General features: G+C 43.0%; 1 protein-coding gene across 1 annotated transcript in view; it reads left to right on the forward strand.

The window, feature by feature from the left end:
* Nucleotides 1–19,306: 19,306 nt before the first annotated feature.
* LOC140486289 (immunoglobulin superfamily member 3-like) overlaps nt 19,307–23,449 on the forward strand; it is a 95,053-nt gene continuing 90,910 nt past the window's right edge. Inside the window, exon 1 of the mRNA XM_072585218.1 lies at nt 19,307–19,352. The gene's annotated coding sequence lies outside the window, so the exon portion shown is untranslated. The remainder of the gene's footprint in view (nt 19,353–23,449) is intronic.

Genomic DNA, 23,449 nt, shown 5'->3' on the forward strand with positions numbered 1-23,449 from the left:
AAAGTGCCGAACAAGCTAGATGTCAAGAATTCTCAACACTGAAGTACGATATGGCACCTGGCAACTTCAGTTCACTCTTGGCTGCAACTAACCTCCAAGCAGCATCTCAGGCCATTTTCCCATTCTCTGACAAGTTCAGACTCCATACTTGACCAGGCAGGAGAGCTTTGGAATGCTAGTGCTCATCTGTGTGTCCTGCAGCCTTCTACATTTGGCACAGGCTCCAGACGTAATTTGATAGATATTCAACGAGTGGCACATTGTTCCATGAACTGCGCGTGCTAAGATAGGGCTAGAATCAGATGTGACAGATGCCATAGTGGTGGAGTAGGTAGTTATTGAGGTGCATTTGGTAAGATAGAACATAGAACATAGAACAGTACCGCACAGTACAGGCCCTTTGGCCCTTGATGTTGTGCCAATCTTTTATCCGACTCTAAGATCAGACTAACCTACGTACCCTTCATTGTACTGTCTTCCATGTGCCTATCCAAGAGTCTCTTAAATGTCCCTAATGTATCTGTTCCACCACTACTGCCGGCAGTGAAACTCACACATCCACCAATCTCCAGGTAAAGAGCCTATTTCTGACATCTCCCCTATACCATCCCCCAATCACCTTTAAGTTATGGCCCTTCAGGATAGACATTTCTGCCATGGGAAAAAGTCTCTGGCTATCCACTCTATCTATGCTTCTCATTGTCTTGTACACCTCTATCAAGTGATCTCTCATCCTTCTTCATTCCAATGAGAAAAGCCCAAGCTCCCTCAACCTTTCTTCATAAGACATGCCCTCCAGTCCAGGCAGCATTCTGGTAAATCTCCTCTGCACCCTCTCTAAAGCTTCCACATCTTTCCTATAATGAGGTGACAAGAACTGAACACAATATTCCAAATGTGGTCTAACCAGGACTCTCTAGACCTGCATCATAACCTCATGGCTCTTAAACTCAATCCCCCTGCTAATGAGAGCTAACACACCATATGTTGCTTTAACAACCCTATCAACCTGGGTGGCAACTTTGAGGGATCTATGAACATGAACTCCAAGATCCCTCTGTTCCACCACACTGCTAAGAATCCTGTCTTTAACCCTGTATTCTAAATTCAAATTTGACCTTCCAAAGTGAATCACTTCACACTTTTCTAGGTTGAACTCTATCTGCCACTTCTCAGCCCAGTTTTGTATCCTGTCAATGGCCCATTGCAACCCACAACAGCCCTCCACACTAGCCACCACTCCACCAACCTTTGTGTCATTGGCAAACTTACTAACCCACCATTCCACATTCTCATCCAAATCATTTATAAAAACTACAAAGAGCAGAGATCCCAGAACTGATCCCTGTGAACACCATCGGTTACTGAGGTCCAGGCTGAATACTTGCCAACTACCACCACCCTCTGTCTTCTATGGGCCAGCCAATTCTGTATCCAGACAGCCAAATTTCCCTGTATCCAATGCATCCTTACTTTCTGAATGAGCCTACCATGGAGAACTTAATCAAACACTTTGCTAAAATCTATGTACACCACATCCACTGCTCCATCTTCATTAATGTGTTTTGTCACATCCTCCAAGAATTCAATAAGGTTAGTGAGGCATGACCTGCCCCTCATTTAGCCATGCTGACTGTGTCTAATCAAGCTATGGTTTTCCAAGTAATCGTAATTCCTGTCTCTCAGCATCCTCTCCAGTACTTTGCCCACCACTGACGTAAGACTGGCTCGCCTGTAATTCCTAGGAGAAAGTGAGGACTACAAATGCTGGAGATCAGAGTCTAAAAGTCTGGCACCGAAAAGGTACAGCAGGTACAGCATCCAAGGAGCAGGAGACTCAATGTTTTGGGCATAGGCCCTTCATCAGGAATGGCAATCCTGATAAAGGGCTTATGCTCGAAACATCAACTCTCCTGCTCCTCAAATGCTGTCTAAGCTGATGGGCTTTTCCAGCACCACACCTTTTAGTCTGTAAATCTCAGGATTTTCCCTATTCCCATTCTTGAACAAGGGAATAACATTTGCCAACCTCCCATCATCTGGCACTACTTAATGAACAATGAAGTTGCAAAGATCATCGCCAAAGGTGCAGCAATCTCTTCCCTTGCTTCCTATAGTAACCTAAGGTATATCTCATCTGGATCAGGGGATCTATCTATCCTTACGGCTTTCAAAACTTTTAGTACATCTTGGTTCTTAACATTAGCCTGTTTGAACGTATCAGTCTGCTTCATGCTGTTCTCAGAAACGTCAAGGTCCCTCTCAGTAGTGAATACTGATGTAAAGTGTTCATTAAGAAACTCCCCTACCTCCTCTGACTCCAACACATGTTCCCTCTATTATCCCTGATTGGCCATCCTCTTGTTCCTCACATGGATGTAGAATGCCTTAGCGTTTGCTTTAATCTTACCTGCTCAAGCTTTTTCATGCCCCCTTCTAGGTCTCCTAAATCTATTCTTCAGTTCCTTCCTGGCTACCTTGTAACCCTGAAGAAGGGCTCATGCCCAAAACGTCAATTCTCCTGCTCCTTGGATACTGCCTGACCTGCTGCGCTTTTCCAGCAACACATTTTCAGCTACCTTGTAGCCCTCTAAAGCCCTGTCTGATCCTTGCCTCCTCAACTTTAAGTAAACTTCCTTCTTCCTCTTGACTAGATGTTTCACTTCCCTTGTCACCCAAGGTTCTTGGGTGACAACCCACCATCCCTTCCTTGCCTCAGTCGAACAAACCTGTTCAGCACGATCAGCGTGTGCTTCCTAAACAACATCAATATTTCTGTCATGTATTTCCCTGAGAAGATCTGTTCCTAATTTAAGCGCCCCAGTTCCTGCCTAATAGCATTGTAATGCCCCCTCCCCCAATCAAATACTTTCCCAAACTGTCTGCTCCTGTCCCTCTCCATGAGTATAGTAAAACTCAGGGAGTTGTGATCACTATCATCGAAATGCTCTCCCACCGAAAGATCTGAAACATGGCATGGTTTGTTACCAAGCACCAAATCCAATATGGCCTCCCTCCGAGTTGGGGATAGGGTATAGAAAATATGTGAGGTCTCATGGCAAGATTCCCTCTTAAAAAAAACTCAACACAACTTGTACTTAGACAAAAAAAACCTATAAGATTCAAGTCTCTGCTCTTTTCCAGAATAGTCCACTGGCTTTCAATATGGCCCTGGTTTTAACATTTCAAGACCTCTTAGTGTAGCATTTGCTTAGCACTGTATTGGAGGCACCTCCGCCCTCAGACCCCACCCCTCCAACCGTAACAAGGACAGAACGCCCCTGGTGCTCACCTTCCACCCTACCAACCTTCGCATAAACCAAATCATCCGCCAACATTTCCGCCACCTCCAAACAGACCCCACCACCAGGGATATATTTCCCTCCCCACCCCTTTCTGCCTTCCGCAAAGACCGTTCCCTCCGCGACTACCTGGTCAGGTCCACGCCACCAAACAACCCACTCTCCAATCCTGGCACTTTCCCCTGCCACCGCAGGAACTGTAAAACCTGCGCCCACACCTCCTCCCTCACCTCTATCCAAGGCCCTAAAGGAGCCTTCCACATCCATCAAAGTTTTACTTGCACATCCACTAATATCATTTATTGTATCCGTTGCTCCTGATGTGGTCTCCTCTACATTGGGGAGACTGGGCACCTCCTCGCAGAACGCTTTAGGGAAATCTCCGAGACACCTGCACCAATCAACCACACCGCCCCGTGGCCCAACATTTCAACTCCCCATCTCACTCTGCCGAGGACATGGAGGTCCTGGGCCTCCTTCACCGCTGCTCCCTCACCACCAGACGCCTGGAGGAAGAACGCCTCATCTTCTGCCTCGGAACACTTCAACCCCAGGGCATCAATGTGGACTTCAACAGTTTCCTCATTTCCCTTTCCCCCACCTCACCCTAGTTCTAAACTTCCAGCTCAGTAACTGTCCCCATGACTGGTCCGGACTTGTCCTACCTGCCTATCTTCTTTTCCACCTATCCACTCCACCCTCTCCTCCTTGACCTATCACCTTCATCTCCTCCCCCACTCACCCATTGTACTCTATGCTACTCTCTCCCCACCCCCACCCTCCTCTAGCTTATCTCTCCATGCTTTAGGCTCACTGCCTTTATTCCTGATGAAGGGCTTTTGCCCAAAATGTCAATTTCGAAGCTACCTGGATGCTACCTGAACTGCTGTGCTCTTCCAGCACCACTAATCCAGAAACTGTATTGAAAGCATCAGGTTAGAGTTTTATGCGCATGTCTCTCGAGTGAAATTTGAACTAATTAACCCCTGATTCACACCAAAGTAACTTGTAAATTACACAACATGTTGTGTCCTGAGCTGGCCAAACATTCCTGCTGGAAGCAAACAGCATACACTGCACTATTCAATATGGTATTCTACTGTATAGCTACTCTGTCCAGTCATTGGAAGAACACAATTGTTGTCTAAACAGTATGACTTTTATTTCAAAGCAACTAGAGTCATTCAGAGATTTTATAGCATTTTATTCTTTGATGTACTTTTAAATTTAAATTTGTTCATTTCATGTAGCCATCACAGGCGGGGCCAGCATTTATTGCCTGTTCCTAGCTGCCTTTGAGAAGGTGGTGTCGTGCACCTTCTTGAATGTCTAAAATCCATTTACAATATGACCCCACTTAACATTTTTTGAGGTGTTTACATGTGCAATGTAACTGTTTAGCAGGGACTATGAGGTGATTTTAACTTTGTCTTTTTGGCTAGATTTAGTTTGCTTGACTAATAGTTTTTGTATTGTTTCTTCTGTGAATATGATGTCACAAAATGATAGAGAAATTTAACAATAGAAATGTATGCATTATTTTCTTTGAATTTGTTTCATAAACACAATTTAAATCATGAATTGAATTTGAATTTCCAGAAAATGCTGTGACCATGAAGTGATGAGATAAAAGATAGATTTGCGAGAATTTTTTTTACTGTAGCTAAAATATCTTGCTAGCTCGAAGTAATCTGGAGAATGCAAAGGTCTGCAGAATAAATAGAAACTAGTCAATGGCCTTGAAGTTTATGACCATAAGAAATAGGAGCAGTAGTATGCCATTCAACCCATCAAGTTTAATCTACCATTCAATATCATCATGGCTGATCTTATTGTGACATCCCCGCCACTTGCCTGCCTACCCTACACATCGTTGACTCCCTTAGCAATCAAAAATCTGTCTAATTCAACCTTGAATATATTCGGTGACCTAGTCTTCTCTGCTTTCCCAGAATGGAATTCCAAAGCATGTTCCAAGTGTTGTGTCACCAATATTCTACAACGTTGTGGCTAGACCTCCTTACTTTCATAGTCCATCCCTTAGCAATAAAGGCTAACATTCAATTTATGCTTTTAAGTACTTGTTGCAACTGCAGCATAACGTTTTGTGATTCATTTACTCTGGATACCTCCAGTCCTGCAACATTCTGCAACTTTGAAAGAATATTCTGCTTTGCTATCCTTCCTGCCGATGTGGACAACTTCACACTTTCCCACACTGTACTCTGTCTGCCAGATGTTTGCTCACTCACTTAATCTTTTGCAGAATTACTGTATTCTCCTCGGAGCTTGTTTTCCTGTCTACCTTTGTATCATCAGCAATTTGGCTGCAATAGTCAGTTCCTATGCAGATTATAAATAGTTGAGACCCCAGCACACATCTTGTGACTCTAAATAAATACATTTTGTCAATCTGAGAATGACCCAATTATACTCATTCTCAGTTTCTTGTTGATTAACTAATCCTCTACCTTTTCTAATATATCACTGCCAACACCACGACCTCTTGTGCATTAACCTTTCATGTAACACTTTATTGCATTGTTTTGGATGTCTATATTTATATCATTTATATAAATAATTTGAGAACCAAGGAAGCATGGTTAGTACATTTGCAGATAACACCAAAATTGGTGGTATAGTAGACAGTTGGGAAGATTATCTAAGACTCCACAGGGATCTTGATCAATTGAGCCAATGAGCCAAGGAGTGGCAGATGGAGTTTAATTTAGGCAAACCTGAGGTGTTGCACTTTGGTAAGACAAATCATAGCAGGACATTCACACAGTTCATGGAAAGGCCCTAGGGAGTGTTGTGGAAAAGAGAACCCTAGAAACCTAGGTACATCGTTCATTGAAAGCTGCATCACAGGTAGACAGAGTGGTTAAGAAGGCATTGAGAATGCTTGCCTTCATTGCTCAGACCACAGAGTTTAGGAATTGGGACGCCATGTTGCTATTGTAAATGATGTTGGTGAGGCCATGCTTGGAGTCCTAGGTACAACTCTGGTTGCCCTGCTAGAGGATGGATATCATTAAATTTGAGAAAAGATTGACAAGGTTTGAGGAGAGGCTGGATAAGCTGGAATGTTTTTCACTGGAGTTCGGGAGGTTGAAGGGGTGACCTTATAGAAGTTTATAAAATCATGAGGGGTATGGGTAAGATAAATCGCACAGGTCGTTTCCTTAGAGTAGAGGAGTTCAAAACTAGAGGGCATAATTTTAAGGTGAAAGGAGAAACTGACCTAAGGGGCAACTTTTTCACACAGTGGGTGGTTCATATGTGGAATGATCTGTCAGAGGAAGTGGTGGATACAGGTACAATTACAATATTTAAAAGATCCTTGGACCAGTACATGAATAGGAAGGGTTTAGAAGGATATGGGCCAGATGCAGACAAATGGGACCAGTTTAGTTTGGGAAACTTGGTCATCATGAATGAATTGGACCAAAGAGTCTGTTTCCATGCTATATGGCTCCATGACTCTATACTGATTCCTAATTATCCATCCTGTTTATTGCTGTAGTGTAAAGGGTTAAAGTAGACATGATAGTTTACATCATAGGGAAGTGATGTGAGATCACATGATTACTAAGAGATGGCTCTTTCCTGCAGTTTTCTGGCAGTATTGAAGTCTATTATTTTTGGAGAAAAATGTTAGGTCTTATGTCAAAAGACTCCATATCCATCAACTTCTGTCTTGGATTCAATCTTGTAAAGTTATATCCTATAATAAATCCTGTCATAACTCTAATAAATCTGTCAAACATGAGATTTCTTTTGCAAAACCATGTTGACTCTTTCTGTTCATTTCATGATCTTCAAACTTCATTCTGCTGCCTATTATAAGAGATTTTAGCATTTTCTCAATGACAGATGTTAGATTAACTGTCTCATTGTTTATTGCTCTCTGACTCCATTTCTTGAGCTGCTGAGCAAATATCTTGTAGGCAAGTAAGCTTCTTAGGATTGCCAATATTATATGAACATATAAATTGCTCCAAAATTCTAAGCTTTAATGTCTACATCAAGGTTATCTGTTCCTCAGATGTGGCCTTGATTGTAACATGTGCTATGAATGACAATAATAAGACTTATATTAGCCAGTGCTGGTGGTAAGAATGGATTTAGCTCCTGCATGTAGCTAAGTTGAAGTTCATCTCTATAACATTGTATTCCTTGATAAATACTGGGATAAAATTTCATAAGCAATGACATTCTAACTGACGTTAAGTTATCAGTGTAGAACAATTGTACCATTTTAACCACTGATTCATTTCCACTTGTGCTTTGTAATGTTTTGAACTTAAGAGCTCTTAATGTATTACTAGTTGATATTCTTTATAGTTTTCTTTCAATTCTTTCTCTCGGTTTTATGGAGAGGGCTTGGTAAACCTCCTTGAAGCAGTTGTACGATCGAGCTAACAGTTCTATAAGCATTATGATAGATATCCAGGTTTCCTTGACACATGTGAATTGTGATAATTTAATGCCTTACACATCATCAGAAATCCCCAGTGTGAAAAATAGCACTTCTTGAAAAAATCTACCACATGCCAGACTGCTCAAGGGACCATGGAGTTTTGTCAAAGTTTAAAAACATCTAAGCAGCAGCTATCACATATATAGCAGGGTAAATAATAAAGATTTGCCTTCATTTGAACAAAGATTTCAAGAAGTGTTCAATTCTAGGTGCTAGCTATGAAGAGAGGTTGAGTAGGTTAGGTTTATTTTCACTAGATTGAGGGGGGACCTGATTGAGGTTTACAAAATCATGAAGGGTATAGACAGAATGGATAGAGACAAGCTTTTTCCCAGGGTGAAGGATTCAATAACGAGAGGTCATGCTTTCAAGATGAGAGGTGAAAAGTTTAAGGGGGATACATGCGGCAAGTACTTCACACAGAGGGTAGTGGGCATTTGGAATGCGTTGCCAGCAGAGGTAGAGGCAGGCCACGGTAGATTAATTTAAGATGTGTCTGGACAGATGCATGAGGAGGTGGGGAGCAGAGGGATGCAGATGCTTAGGAATTGACCGACAAGTTCAGACAGTACATTTGGATCGGCTCAGGCTTGGAGGGCTGAAGGGTCTGTTCCTGGGCTGTAAATTTTCTTTGTTCTTTGTTCTAATTCAATCCTGGGCTCTTTATTTTACCTATGTTTCAAATTATGTATACATTTATAGACATAGGCAAACTCTTACACACGACTATCTTCCTGGTATACTCTGGGTATCTGTTCCTTTTCACTGGATGCAACTCAGCTCACGTTTATCTTTTTTGCTTCTCATGTAACTTCGGCTTTACTTGATTGTGAACAAATTAACACTTTGTATTTTCCCTTCCCCTTCATTCTCACTGTGTTCAAAATTTATTCTTTTCACTCTTCCTGTCTGTTTTTATTTTATTGAGAATGTTGTTAGGTTTAGAATTGATGTCACTAAGACTGGAATTCTCATCCATATTTTCCAGTATTGTCAAGGAATAAATCTAAATACTTTCAAAATAGGCCTGTTTTCTCGACAGTTTTGAAGGTGATCTGATCAAAGCCTTCAAAATGTTAACAGAAAAGGCCAGGGGAGCCAAACCATTTCCTTATGTGGGGATTCTAAAACATAGTCTAAAATTTGAAACAAACTATTTAGGACAGATGTTAGGAAGCAGTTCTACACAAAGGTTGGTAGGCATTTGGATCTTTTTTCCACAGATAGCAGTTAATGCTGATGCAGTTGTAAATTAAGCAAAGATATTAAGGGATATAGGCCAAAGGATAGTAAAGGGAGTTAGGCCACTGATCAGTTATGATCTCATTGAATGCTGGAACAGGCTTTAGGATCCGAATGGTCTATTCCTGTTCCTATGTTCCTATGTGTGGGACCATTTCTCCCTATCCACTCGATCCAGCTCATGACTTTGAAAACTTCTATCAGATTTCCTCCTGGTCTTCTTCTTTTCAAGAAAAACAGTTCCAACTTCTTCAATCTATCATCACAATTTAAGTTCCTCATCCTTGGAACCATTTCTGTAAACGACTTCTGCATTCTCTCCAATGCAGTCACATTCCTTTTACAATGTAATGTCCAGAACTGTACAGAATACTCCAGCTGAGGTCTAATTTCTCCTTGTCCCTCTGGTATGGGTAGAAACATGGGAATAGGAGCAGGCCATTCAATCTGTCACGTCTGCTTCACTTTTCAACAGACTGTGGCTGATCATCTACTTCATAGAGTCTTAGAATCATAAAATCCCTACAGTGTGGAAACAGACCATTTGGCCCAACAGGTCCATACCAACCCTCCAAAGAATATCTCACCCAGACCCATTCCCCTACCCTATAACTCTACATTTTCCCTTACTAATGCACCTAATCTACACATCCCTGAACACTATGGGCAATCTAGCATGGCCAATTCACCTAACCTGCACATCTTTGGACTATGAGAGGAAACTGGAGCACCTGGAGGAAACCCACACAGACACACGGAGAATGTGCCTACTCCACACAGACAGTTGCCCAAGGCTGAAACCGAACCTGGGTCCCTGGCCTTGTGAGGCAGCAGTGGTAACTGTGCCACCCAAAGGGCCAAAGGGCCTTTTCTGCGTTGTATGAATCGATGGATCCATGACCTATTCTGTTAGAAGCCTTGATTGCATAAAGATCGGGTAGAAGTAATTGTGCACACCTATTGCTGAGTAATTAATTACCTCAAAATATCTATGACGACAGACAGTTCATTTAGAGATTCTGCAAAAAAGAAAATGCCTTTTAGGGCAGTGAGCTTTGAGGTCCTGTCTCATTTAAAGGGTGAAGGGTTTGAATCTGTTATCAGATAGTCCCATGAATGGAGACAAGAGTACACTTTGTTCAAACAGGACTAATTTTAGATCATGACTGGCCTGTGTAACCATTAGCTCAGTGTGAATATTCCTGCCTCTGAGTCAGACTGGTTGGGTTTGAGCTTGAATCCAAAAGACTGCTGTGAGTGCAGCACCCTCCCAAATGCTGTTCTGATGGCCTTGTCTAACGATTGCAGGTCAACTCTCCAAGGTGAGGGTAGGTGGGGCTCTTCAGCCTTGGTTTCGGACCCCACAGGTACTTTGGCAAACATGGAAGACTGCAGTAAACTCTCCCAGCTCAAGTGGCACTGCAATTGTGCAGAACCAGGCAGACGATGGGCACGTAACACAATTTGTGCTTTGTGAGAAAATGAAAATAATTTAAATATACCACTTCTTATCACACAGATACACTTGACTGGACAAATTTTCAAGCAAATGAAATGGTACAAATGTCAGGAGTATTTTTATGGTTGAGAGATGAGATTGACACCAGAGTTATGTTTCAGGCCCGAAACCTGACAGACTGAAAGTACATATTCATTGAATGAAGCAAAATTTCACTGTTTGCCATCCCATCCCAGTTGCCGTACATTCTCTTCCCTCTTTCCCATTAAGGTGAAGCAGCAGCCCAAAATGTAAAGCTTCCTAATGTGAGTGGTTTGGTGAATCCTCACCATGTCAACAGCTTGTTAGCCTCACTCACATAAAGTCTTTCTAGTCAGGTGCAGGAATTATAATCTGTATATTTCTTAGGAACTAATATTTTCACAAGAAGTATTTGAAGTGACTATTTTCAGATAGTGTATTAAGTTTGAATTGATTATCTTTATTGTCACGTACTCAAGCGAGTACAGTGAAAAGTTTACAAGTCAGTGCCATTTTAGGTACAAATGTACCTCAGTGCACTTTCTTATGTACAAATTCTCAGGAAAAAAATAGAAAAATAAAATGAAAGTTCAGCATTACAGATCAAATTAATAAATTATAAAATAAAGGTATAAAACATCCAGAACAACAGTCCTTACAAACCAATCCACGCAACCACCTTGCCTCCAGACCACACTGGGCCTTGATTCCAGACTACGCTGGGCCTTGAGTCCAGACCACACTGGGCCTTGATTCCAGACCACATTGGGCTTCACTTCAGGGCTCTTGAGGCCAGGAGACTGCTCTGGATTCATCGTGATACCAGAGGTCCAGCCAGAAACCATGCTAGGAGAATGTCACACTGAGCCAAAAGACTGCCACTCTGGGTCGCTGAGAGACTGCCAGGCCGGGTGACCACCATGCTGGGCTAGCAGACAGAAAAGCCGGGCTGAGAGTCTACCACACTGGGCTGGGAGACAGCCACCCTGGGCTGGGAGACAGCCACACTGGGCCGGGAGACAGCCACACTGGGCCGGGAGACAGCCACACTGGGCTGGGAGACAGCCACACTGGGCCGGGAGACAACCACATTGGGCCAGGAAACAGCCACACCGGGCCGAGACAGCCACACCGGGCCAGGAGACAGCCACACCGGGTCGAGAGACAGCCACACCGGGTCGAGAGACAGCCACACCAGGCCAGGAGACAGCCACACCGGGTCGAGAGACAGCCACACCAGGCCAGGAGACAGCCACACCGGGTCGAGAGACAGCCACACCGGGCCAGGAGACAGCCACACCGGGTCGAGAGACAGCCACACCGGGTCGAGAGACAGCCACACCGGGTCGAGAGACAGCCACACCGGGCCAGGAGACAGCCACACCGGGCCGAGAGACAGCCACACCGGGCCAGGAGACAGCCACACCGGGCCGAGAGACAACCACACCGGACCGAGAGACAGCCACATCAGGCCAAGAGACAGCCACACCGTCCCGAGAGACAGCCACATCAGGCCAAGAGACAACCACACCGGGCTGAGAGACAACCACACCGGGCCGAGAGACAGCCACACCGGGCCAGGAAACACCCATGCCAGGCCAGGAAACACCCACGCCGTGCCAGGAAACAGCCACACCGGGCCAGGAAACAGCCACATCGAGCCGGGAAACAGCCACACCAGGCTGAGAGACAACCACACCAGGCTGAGAGAAAACCACGCTGGGCCAGGAAACAGCCCCGCCAGGCCAGGAAACAGCCACACCAGGCCGGGAAACAGCCACACCAGGCCGGGAAACAGCTACACCAGGCCGGGAAACAGCCACACCAGGCCGGGAAACAGCTACACCAGGCCGGGAAACAGCCACACCAGGCCGGGAAACAGCCACACCAGGCCAGGAAACAGCCACACCAGGCCAGGAAACAGCCACACCAGGCCAGGAAACAGCCACACCAGGCCGGGAAACAGCCCCGCTGGGCCAGGAAACATCCCCGCCGGGCCGGGAAACAGCCACACCAGGAAACAGCCCTGCTGAGCCAGGAAATAGCCCCGCTGGGCCAAGAAACAGCCATGCTGGACCAAGAGACAACAACATCGGGACAGGAGACACCGCCACGCTAGGCTGGAAGTCAGCCACACTGGTTCAGGAGACTGCCATGCCACACTGGGAAACAGCCGTGCCAGGCCGACAGACAGCCACATTAGGTCTGCACTGAGGCCAACAGTTCAAGTTTGTTAAGAAGCAGCAGTTTAGTTGTAATGCATTAGATAATTAGACAATGAATTAGACACGTTCAGTATCCGTGAGCCATTCCCAATTATCACTGATACTGAATGTGTCCTCCTCATTAAAGTTGTGAATGCAGCATTCTGCTCTCGAGCTGAAATGATAGAGAACTCTTCTCTCAATTTTCCTTTAATTACTTCAGATCCATCTTTAATCTAAAGAAGACAGTTCCCCGGTGAGGACTGACCCCTACAAGTGCCCAATCAGTCGGCACGATGGCTCAGTTGTTAGCACTGCTGCCTCACAGCGCCAGGGACCTGGGTTTGATTCCAGCCTCTAGCCACTCTCTGTGTGGAGTTTGCATGTTCTCCCCGTGTCTGCGTGGGTTTCCTCCGGGTGCTCTGGTTTCCTCCCACAATCCAAAGATGAGCAGGTTAGGTGGATTGACCAAGGTAAATTACCCGTAGTGTCCAGAGATATGCATGCTAGGTGGATTTGCTATGGAAAATACAGGGTTGCAGGTTTAGGGTCTTAGAGTCCTAGAAATGTACAGCATGGTAAAAGACCCTTCAGTCCAACTGGTCCATGTTGAACAGATATCCTAAACTAATCTCGTCCCATTTGCCAGCACTTGGCCCATATCCCTCTAAACCCTTCCTATACATATACCCATCCAGATGCCTTTTAAATGTTGCAATTGTACCAGCCTCCACCACTTCCTCTGGCAGCTCATTCCATACATGTACCACCCTCTGCGTGAAAAGTTTGCCCCTTAAGTCGCATTTAAGTCTTTCCCCTCTCATCCTAAACCTCTGCCCTCTAGTGTGGGATTCCCCCAACCCAGGGGAAAGACTTTATGTACTTACCCTATCCATGCCCCTCATGATTTTTATAAACCTCTATAAGGTGACCCTTCAGCTTCCGACGTTCCAGGGAAAGTAACCCCAGCCGACTCAGCCTCTCCCTATAGCTCAAACACTCCAACCCTGGCAAATTCTTTGAAAATATTTTCTGAACCCTTGCAAGTTTCACAACATCCTTCCTGTAGGAGGGAAACCAGAATTGCACACAATATTCTTAAAATGGCCTAACTAACATCCTGTACAGTCACAATATAACCTCCCAACTCCTGTACTCAATACTCTGACCAATAAAGGAAAGCATACCAAACACCTTCTTCACTATCCTATCGACCTGCGACTCCACTTTCAAGAAACTTTGAACCTGCTCTCCAACATCTCTTTGCTCAGAAATACTCCCCAGGACCTTACCATTTAGTGTATAAGCCCTGCCCTGATTATCCTTTCCAAAATGCAGCAACTCACATTTATCTAAATAAAACTTCATCTGCCACTCCTCAGCCCAGTGGTCCATCTGATCAAGACACTGTTGTACTCTGAGGTAACCTTCTTCGCTATCCACAACACCTCCAATTTTAGTGTCATCTGCAAACTTACCAACTATACCTCCTCTGTTCGCATCCAAATAATTTTTAAAAATGACGAGTGGTGTGGGTCTGGCTGGGATGCTCTTCAGAGGGTCAGTGAGGGTTTGATGGGCCAAATGGCCTGCTTCCACACAATTCGGATTCTATGAACCCTGCCTGATGAGGACTGCCCTCTGCCCTGATCACTTGTTGATATACCCTGTTTCTAGTTGATGCTGTGCCAATTCTTTCAGCCAAGAACTAGAGGACAGCTATTCATATAATCAGGATGACTGATGTAACTTTGCCCACCTCTTTCTGAAGGTTAGTTTGTTATTCCTTCTAAAAATAGGATGTCTTATTTCCTCAACACTACATTGATAACAGGGTACGGTACCGTTAGATCTTTGACATCAATTCAGTGGATCATCGTGAACTCAGTGTGTCTGATGATTCTTGTGACCTGTGACTTGTACATTCCTTTTGTTTACATTTGCTCAAAATTTGGAAAGCTATTCACTGCTGTAACAGTAGTCAAATAAGATCACATGCTACAGAGGAGGTAATAGAAAAATTCAGTTTTAAAGTGACCCCAAATTCCAACACAACAAATGTTTAAATTCCTAAAGGTGTGAATTAGGTTACCCTCAGCATTCTCTTTATGAGAGAAAACTGCCCCAACCTGTTCAATCTCTTCTGATTATTATAACCTCTGTGTTCTGAGATCATTCTTGTAAATTGTTTCTACATTTACCCCTATATATCTTTTATGTTCACAATACTTCATGTGCAGCCGAACCAATGTTCTAAACATGTTTCAGATAATTCCTTTGCTCTTCAGTTCGGACCCTCCAGAAATAAACAGGTTGTCCATTGTTTGCTTCTAATGACATTATGAACCTGCAAAACCTCTTCTAGTAATCTGTACCCACAGTTCCCTATATTCATCTAACCTTTTTTAACACCTACTTTCCAATACTTCTCGTTATTCTTCCTATTAAAATTTTTACCTCACACTTACCTATTGATATTCATTTGCTAGTTACATGCCCATTTTCAAGTATATTAATGCCTCCTGTATTTTGTTGAAGTTTTCCGTGTTAACGACAAATCACCATTTGCTGTCATTTGCAGATTTTGATCTATTGCTTTTGATTCTAGGCCAAATCTAAATACATTTGCCTATATTTGTATGTATTAATTACAGCAATATGTCATCCAATAGTTATCCCATTATTACTGTCAACAACTCTGTCCGAGAGATTAAAAGTTAAAGGATAATTTTGCCTGATGCAACTGATTGAAATATGATCAATTGCTCTGAACAAGGCAAGATATTACGAGCTGACTGAATTTCCCATCCAGTTGGAGCCTTCCCTACATCAACCTATCCCTCACCCATGTGTCACGTCACAGCTGCCTTTGTGACCATTTTTCTCTCTTCGCCTACCAAAAGAACCAGAAGTAATGTGAAATTTGCTGGAAGGTTGCCACTAACCTTGAGTTGACCTTGACCACAAAAGGTCTGTGAGATTGAGCACTAACTGAAACAGCCAAGGGAAAAGCCCATCAATGCAGCATTCCCACTGAATCTGAAATCCTACCCACCTAATTACAAAGATACATAATAATAAATTATTCTATTCCAGATTTTGGAACAGCTAGCCAGTGGGGAGTTGAAAATCAAATGCCCTATATGCATTGGTGGAGTGTCAGAGATCAAAAACTGAGATCTCTCAATTGACAGCTTCATTTCTACGGTACATACATCTAACAAGGACTCATGCCAAATTCTGTTTGTGCAGGTGAACATGTAGATGAATGGTTGCTTCCAGTAAATTACATTCACTGAATAACACTGCACTTGGGAGCAGCATGGAAAGGTACACAACAGACTGAACAGCTCAAGTAGGCGCCTTGAGGATCAATTCCATTGCTGTTTACAGTCCATTAATAATTCAAAAATATTGCAAGAAATACTTTCAGGTTGAAATATTGGGTGGAAGCAACCTCAGCAACAATTTACATTCTCGGAGGAGAAAATAGAACAGAGTTAAATTTCCTGAGCATGCTTTTCAAAAAAGGGAAGAAAGCAGCTTTAATTTTGATCGTCATATTCCCCTAAGCTGCAAGCTTCTGATTCTTCTCAATGCTTTTGTCAGTGGTGCAGGGCCTCACAATATGTACTCATACAAATCAGCTTTCTGTTTGCTTTGCAAGTTCCTGCTGCTCAGTGATCATGTATGCTAAGTCAGATCCTTTACTAGGTAGAAACAGAACTGGGAACAATTCAGGAAAGGACAACAATGGGAGAAAACCAAACCCCTATTTGAATTTAGATTTCCCATTGCTGTTTACCTGCTTTTGAGTGGTAATCAGGTTGAGTGGGAGGTAGGGAAATGATAGAGATAGAGCACACTGGAATTCCACCCACAAGAGTGCCAATCCATTTTCAGCCTTTGAATTCCTGGCAGACATCAGACAAAGTGTGAACCAACTGGAAATGTTAGTTTGCGACCAGTAGCTTCCAACAAAACATTTCCTGGCACACCCCACATCAGATGTAAATCACGCCTATGGATACTGAATGTCAGGGGTAGCTGAGCAACAGTAAGTAAACAGAAGCTAATTTAAAAAGTACCATCATTAAAGAAGTGTACTGCGTTCAGCAGTAGCTATTTCATAATCGTACGTATGTTTCTTTCTTCTGGCACTTCTTGAATTTTTGGACTGATTAAGTGTTGTGCCTCACGCCACTGTGGTTTCCAGTGGAATTTCCCAATCTAAGTTCTTCAGAAAAAAAATCAACCAATGTGACATTACTGTGCAGGACAAGTAACGTATCAGGTACTTTACAGACACACTTCCTGATGCATTCACTTCCATATTCTGTGTGTTTAAAGACTTAACAGCAATCTAGGTTTGTTCAATACATCACATCAGTTGTATGACACTTTGATCTTTGACTATAAATTCTGTGTCTTGTGATCCTGTCCCACTAGCTACCTGATGAAGGAGCAGCACTCCAAAAGCTAGTGATTCCAAATAAACCTGTTGGACTATAACCTGGTGTTGTGCAATTTTTAGCTTTGTTCACTTCCACGTACATAGCAGCTTGTGCCTCACCATGACAGATAACTAGGGTCACTTGATCGGACAAGGAATTTCTAGAACCTCTTCCCCAAAATGACACATTTTTTTCTTTCCGCTTTTAAATGGCGAAGAGCTGCCAAACCTTCCAGCTGATAAGTGAAGCACGGGTAGCTCTCAATTCTCTGGTCTAAACATATTTGTGTAACAATTAAGACACTTGGAAATGTCTAAGCAGCACTCTAGAAGTAGGAGGGGTATTTGCAATAAATATTTAAAGAGATTATATTACTTTGATAGTTAGTAATTCAATCAGTTTAACTGGGTAGGAGGAGAGGCCATTTAACTGGCAGACATGCTCCCTATTCTTCAAAAAACAGACGAGCTCTATCAACCATTTAATGACCTAGAAAGATCACTGAGCCTATCCCAATAGTAAGTGGTCAGAACACTAGATTTGACCAGCTTGTCAATCACTATCCATTTGGTCTGTGGATCCCTTGGCAGTTTTTTTTATTGGAGATGGCAGCTCATATTTAGCAATTCATTAGCTGTATGTTCATAACCTTGCCTGATAATTAGACAGTGCTGGGGAGTGTACGGCAAATCTCCAGTATTATCTGTAATAAAAGCACCTCACTTCACTACCCTCATGCTAGAAAACGTTTGGTTAGTTGACGGACAGAATTTCACGGGGCAGGGGATGGGGTCAGCTGCTTACTCCTGCTAAAGGAAAGTTGGTCAGTGGTGAGCGAGCCAAGACGAATCCTATCCCACAGCCATTAGTTCCTGCATATAGGTGGAAGTACATTGGCCTCTTCAATGGGAGAAAGTCCCACCTCTCCTTGTCTTGGCAGTGCCAAGGGATCAGTGGGGAGTGCTGCCAGGACTGCAACCAGTCCCACAGAAGGGGCCCAATTTCTTCAGGAGAAGGTGAATTGGGAGTGTTGTGCACAAAGCATTTGGCCACCTTGAGGAGAGAGACTATCGGAATGGAGTGGGTTTTGGACAACAGCCAGGACGAAAGAAGTGGGGGGAGGTGGGCATTACTCGCATCAGGTGGTTGACCCCAGTGTGTGAAAATAATACCTCCACTCACTCCCTGTTTTTTTAATACATACGTTACTCCCATCAGCCCATGCCAACGACATTACAGAGTGGATGACATATAATTCAGGTCAATAGGCTTGTGAACAGGTCTAATTCATCTATAATTTACTATTTAAATAAATGGTAGGTGCCAATTTTGATATCTACCCATTTGGCATGTTATGGGGGTGATTTCAGGGCTGGGTGGGAATGTGTGATAGCCACCCAACCTATTTACATGCTGCACCCCTGGCAAAAGTATACACAGCAGGGGCACATAGTATGCAGCCAATTGTATCTGCAGATGGATATTAGACTAATCTTTATATTTTTTGCACTCCCAGGCTAACTTATCCCTCATGGCTTATAACTCATAACTTTCTTTCCTCTTCTCATGTTGGAAAGCACCCCTTTATCATTGTTCCATCTTCTCTCATAGAATCCATATAGCGTGGAAGCAGGCCATTCCAGCTATCAAGTACAATCTTACCCTTCAAAGATCTCCCAACTAGACCCGGCCTCATAACTTACCCCTGTAATCCTGCATTTCCCATGGCTAACCCATCTAGCCCACATATTCCTGGATACTATGGGCAATTTAGCCTGGCCAATCTACCTAACCTACACATTTTCGGATTGTAGGAGGAAACCAGAGCACCAGGAGGAAACTCACGCAGACACGGGGAGAATGTGCAAACTTCACACAGACAGTCGCCCGAGGGTGGAATCAAACCGGGATGCCTAGCTGATTCATCATGTCGCCCAAGTCTCATCTGTTCTTGATGTATATAGCTATTCCAGCTCTTTACCCTATCTAACTGGCCCTTTCTGAACCATTGCTGTACTTGTCACCATCACTAAATTCCTGAAATTCTTATTTTATCTTTTTTTTTCTAGAGGTGTCTTCCAGATATAAACAACAATAACATCATGAAGACATCAATGCAACTTTTTTTTCCATTTACATGAGAAGACAAAGGACCTGATCAAGTGTACTTTCGAACTCTGTGGGAAGGTAGGGAGTGATTGCTGGGCCCCTTGCTCAGATATTTGTATCATCGATAGTCACAGGTGATGAGCTAGAAGACTGGAGATTGGCTAATGTGGTGCCTCTATTGAAGAAAGGTGGTAAGGAAAAGCCAGGGAACTATAGACAGGTAGGCCTGACATCATGGTGGGCACATTGTTGGAGAGAATCCTGAGGGACATGTATTTGGAAAGGCAATGACTGATTAGGTATAGTCAGCATGGCCTTGTGCATGGGAAATGATGTCTCACAAACTTGATTTAGTTTTTTTCAAGAATTAACAAAGAGGATTGATGAGGGCAGAGCAGTGGATGTGATCTACATGGACTTCAGTAAACTGTACAACAATGTTCCTCACAGTAGACTGATTAGCAAGATTACTGCACATGGAACACAGGAAGAACAGAGGGAGCCATTTGGATGCAGAACTGGCTCAAAAGTAGAGGACACAGGGTGGTGGTGGAGGGTTGCCTTTCAGACTGGAGGCCTGTGACCAATGGTGTCCACAAGGAATGGTGCTGGGTCCACTGCTTTTCACCATTTATGTAAATAATTTGGATGTGAACATTGCAGATATAGTTAGTAAATTTGCAGGTGGACAGTGAAGAAGCTTACCTCAGTGTACGATGGGATCTTAATCAGATGGGCCAATGGGCTGAGGAGTGGCAGATGGTTAAATTTAGATAAATGTGAGGTGCTGCATTTTGGAAAGGAAAATCAGGGCAGGAGTTATACACTTAATGGTAAGGACCTCATGAGTGTTGCTTAATAAAGAGACCTTGGAGTGCAGGCTCATAATTCCTTGAAAGTGGAGTCACAGGTAGATAGGATAGTGAAGAAGGCATTTAGTATGCGTGCCTCTATTGGTCAGAGCATTGAGCACAGGTGTTGGGAGGTCATGTTGCGGCTGTACAGGACATTGATTAGGCCACTTTTGAAATATTCTATGTAATTCTGGTTTCCCTCCTATTGGAAGGATGTTGTGACACTTGAAATGATTCTGAAAAAGTTTACAAGGATGCAGCCAGGGTTGAAGTGTTTAATCTATAAAGAGACGCTGAACAGGCTGGGGCTGTTTTCCCTGCAGCTTCGGAGGCTGAGGGTTGACCTTATACAGGTTTATAAAATTGCAAGGGGCATAGATACGGTACATAGGCAAAGGCTCTTCCCTGGGTTGGGAGAATCCTAAGCTAGAGGGCATAGGTTTAGGGTGAGAGGGAAAAGATATAAAAGGAACCTAAGGGACAACTTTTTCAGACAAAGCATGATGTGTGTATAGAATGGTGGAGGCTGGTACAATTACAACATTTAAAAGGCATCGGATGGGTCTTTGAATAGGAAGGGTTTAGAGGGATATGGATCAAATGGTGTCAAATGGGACTAGATTAGTTTAGGATATCTGGTCGGCATGGACGAGTTGGACTGAAGGGTCTGCTTCCGTGCTGTACATCTCTATGGTTCTATGACGCTATGACATTGCTTCCTAACCTTCCCCATATTAATTGAATTTCAGTGTATTATCAGTGTAAAACATTAGTACATATAATACGTTTAGCACATTGAAGTTTTCTCGAATAATGTCTTGGATATTGTAGGATTCTAGCATTGAGTTGCATGTTGCACAATACATCAACAGAAAAGAATGCACATGCACTTTGTAATTTAAAAACAGCAAAAACTATCATGAGATGAGATGAAGAAATTGGTGATGACTCGTATTTGAAATCGAATAGCACTGCAAATGAAGTTGTCATAGCCTGATGTAGGAGTTATTTCATGGAGATTGAATTTTCTTTCTGTTTTCTTAAACTCCACCAATTAATTAATTCTATTATTTACTGGGAAAACATGAATGTCATCCTCCCCTGCTGTCAGTGCTCAGGATGCTTTCAAAAATCCCAGGTACTGTACTGAAATTTCCAATATGCACACCACTGATGAGAAATTCTAATGGTAAAAGCATCTTGTGAATTTAAAGTTATATATTGCTGTGTTCCCCTTGGTTTTGTACGGGTAGGTCTTCTATAATGTGATGGTTGTTTAAAGCATTGGTAATGTAATCAAATTACAGCGAACACACATTTTAAAAGTTTGCACTTTAGAAACAGTGTTCCTAATTCATCAATCGCGTTACAGTGAACTTATGTTACTGAAACATGCGTTATAGCATGTTTTTACCATGTTCTTATTACAATTCCATTTCTGTATGATGTATTAGTGGAAAGTATAATCTCAGAGTTCTGTTGATAAAATGCTTGCCCTCTGCATTCTGCAAATAGTTGGTGTCTGTGAATTTGTTCTAGAAATAAGGAGATCAGTTTTAGTGTCTGGTGTGTTGTAAATCTGAGCACACAGTTTACGAGCAGGCATAGACCAATCAGCTCTTTGAGCCTGCTGTACCATTCAATAAGATCGTGGCTGATCATACTCCCACTTACTGGGATAACCTTTCACTCTTCGTTTATCAAGAAACTAATTACAATTATCTTCGAAATATCTGAAAACTCTGCTTCCATCACATTTTGAGGAAAGGAATTCTAAAGTGTTGCAACTGTGAGAAAAAAAATTACTCATCCCTGCCTTAAATGGGCAATCCCTTATTCTGAAACAGTGATCCCCAGTTCTAGTTTATCCCACATGAAGAAACAACCTTTCCACATGCATCCTGTCCAAGACCCCCTAGGATAGTATAAGTTTCAATCAAGTCGCATCTTCCTCTACTAGCTTATCCATCTTTTACTTGCAAAGACCATCTTTTTTTTTGTATTTTTGATTGTGGACTGAAATGGGGAAAGGAGTGACTTTAAAACCACACATCGTGAATTCGTTTGGAGCATTGTTTAAAAAGAAGCTAACCACACTAATTGTATGTGTTGTTTACACTGTTGTTTCATCAACCATTGGAGGATGTTTAGTTGCAGATGAAACAGGACCAGAGATTGTGTACAAAATAAGATATGGCGGGCAACAACTCACTAATTGGTCTGTGGAATGGTGGCTAGTTGGTGATGACAAAGGCCTTTACCTACAGACAACTATATAATTGGCTCCCAGGTAACTTAAGGATGGGAACAAAATATCCAGAAGCCTTCTGACCTCTATAAAGAGCAGATGTGTTCTTTTCTGTAAAGTCTTTCACGCCTGATGAAAGCCACTTTATTATCCTTCATCAGTTTCTGTAAGATGTTGCTTAAGTCAGAGACTTTATAAGTTGTGAACCAATTGCTCTGTGACTCCTTTAGGCAAGAGAAAGTATCTGGGGAAGAGATCAAAAAACTGTAAGTCCCAGTTAAGCAAAAGCATAATCTCAGTGAAAGCTAGGTAAAGGGATCGTTGAACTACCTTCCCATCTACTCCCTCCACCTATAACATCATTTTTGTTTTGTGATTTGTCTGTAGGGTGTTAGAACTTTATGTTGCATTTTGACAGTTCATTGTCATCGAGTCATAGAGATGTACAGCATGGAAACAGACCCTTCGGTCTAACTCGTCCATGCCGACCAGATATCCCAAGCTAATCTAGTTCCAGCTGCCAACACCCAGCCCATATCCTTCCAAACCCTTCCTATTCATATACCCATCCAGATGCCTGTTAAATGTTGTAATTGTACCAGCCTCCACCACTTTCTCTGGCAGCCCATTCCATACATGCACCACTCTCTGCATGAAAAGATTGCCCCTTAGGTCTCTTTTATACCTTTACCCTCTTACTCTAAACCTATGCCCTCTGGTTCAGGACTCCCCCACCACAGGGAAAAGACTTTGTCTATTAATTATATCCATGCCCCTCATGATATTATAAGGTCACCCCTCAGCCTCTGAAGCTCCAGGGAAATCAGCCCCAGTCTATTCAGCTTCTCCCTATAACTTAAATCCTCCAACCTTGGCAACATCCTTATAAATCTTTTCTGAACCCTTTCAAGTTTCACAACATCCTTTGCAAATTGCATGCAATATTCCAAAAGTGGCCTAAGCAATGTCCTGTACAGCCGCAACATGACACCCCAACGCCTGTACTCAATACTCTGACCAATAAAGGAAAACATACTAAACACCCTCTTCACTATCCTATCTACCTGCGACTC

This window comes from Chiloscyllium punctatum, chromosome 15 (assembly GCF_047496795.1).
Source record: "Chiloscyllium punctatum isolate Juve2018m chromosome 15, sChiPun1.3, whole genome shotgun sequence".
In the NCBI taxonomy this organism is placed as follows: Eukaryota; Metazoa; Chordata; class Chondrichthyes; order Orectolobiformes; family Hemiscylliidae; genus Chiloscyllium; species Chiloscyllium punctatum.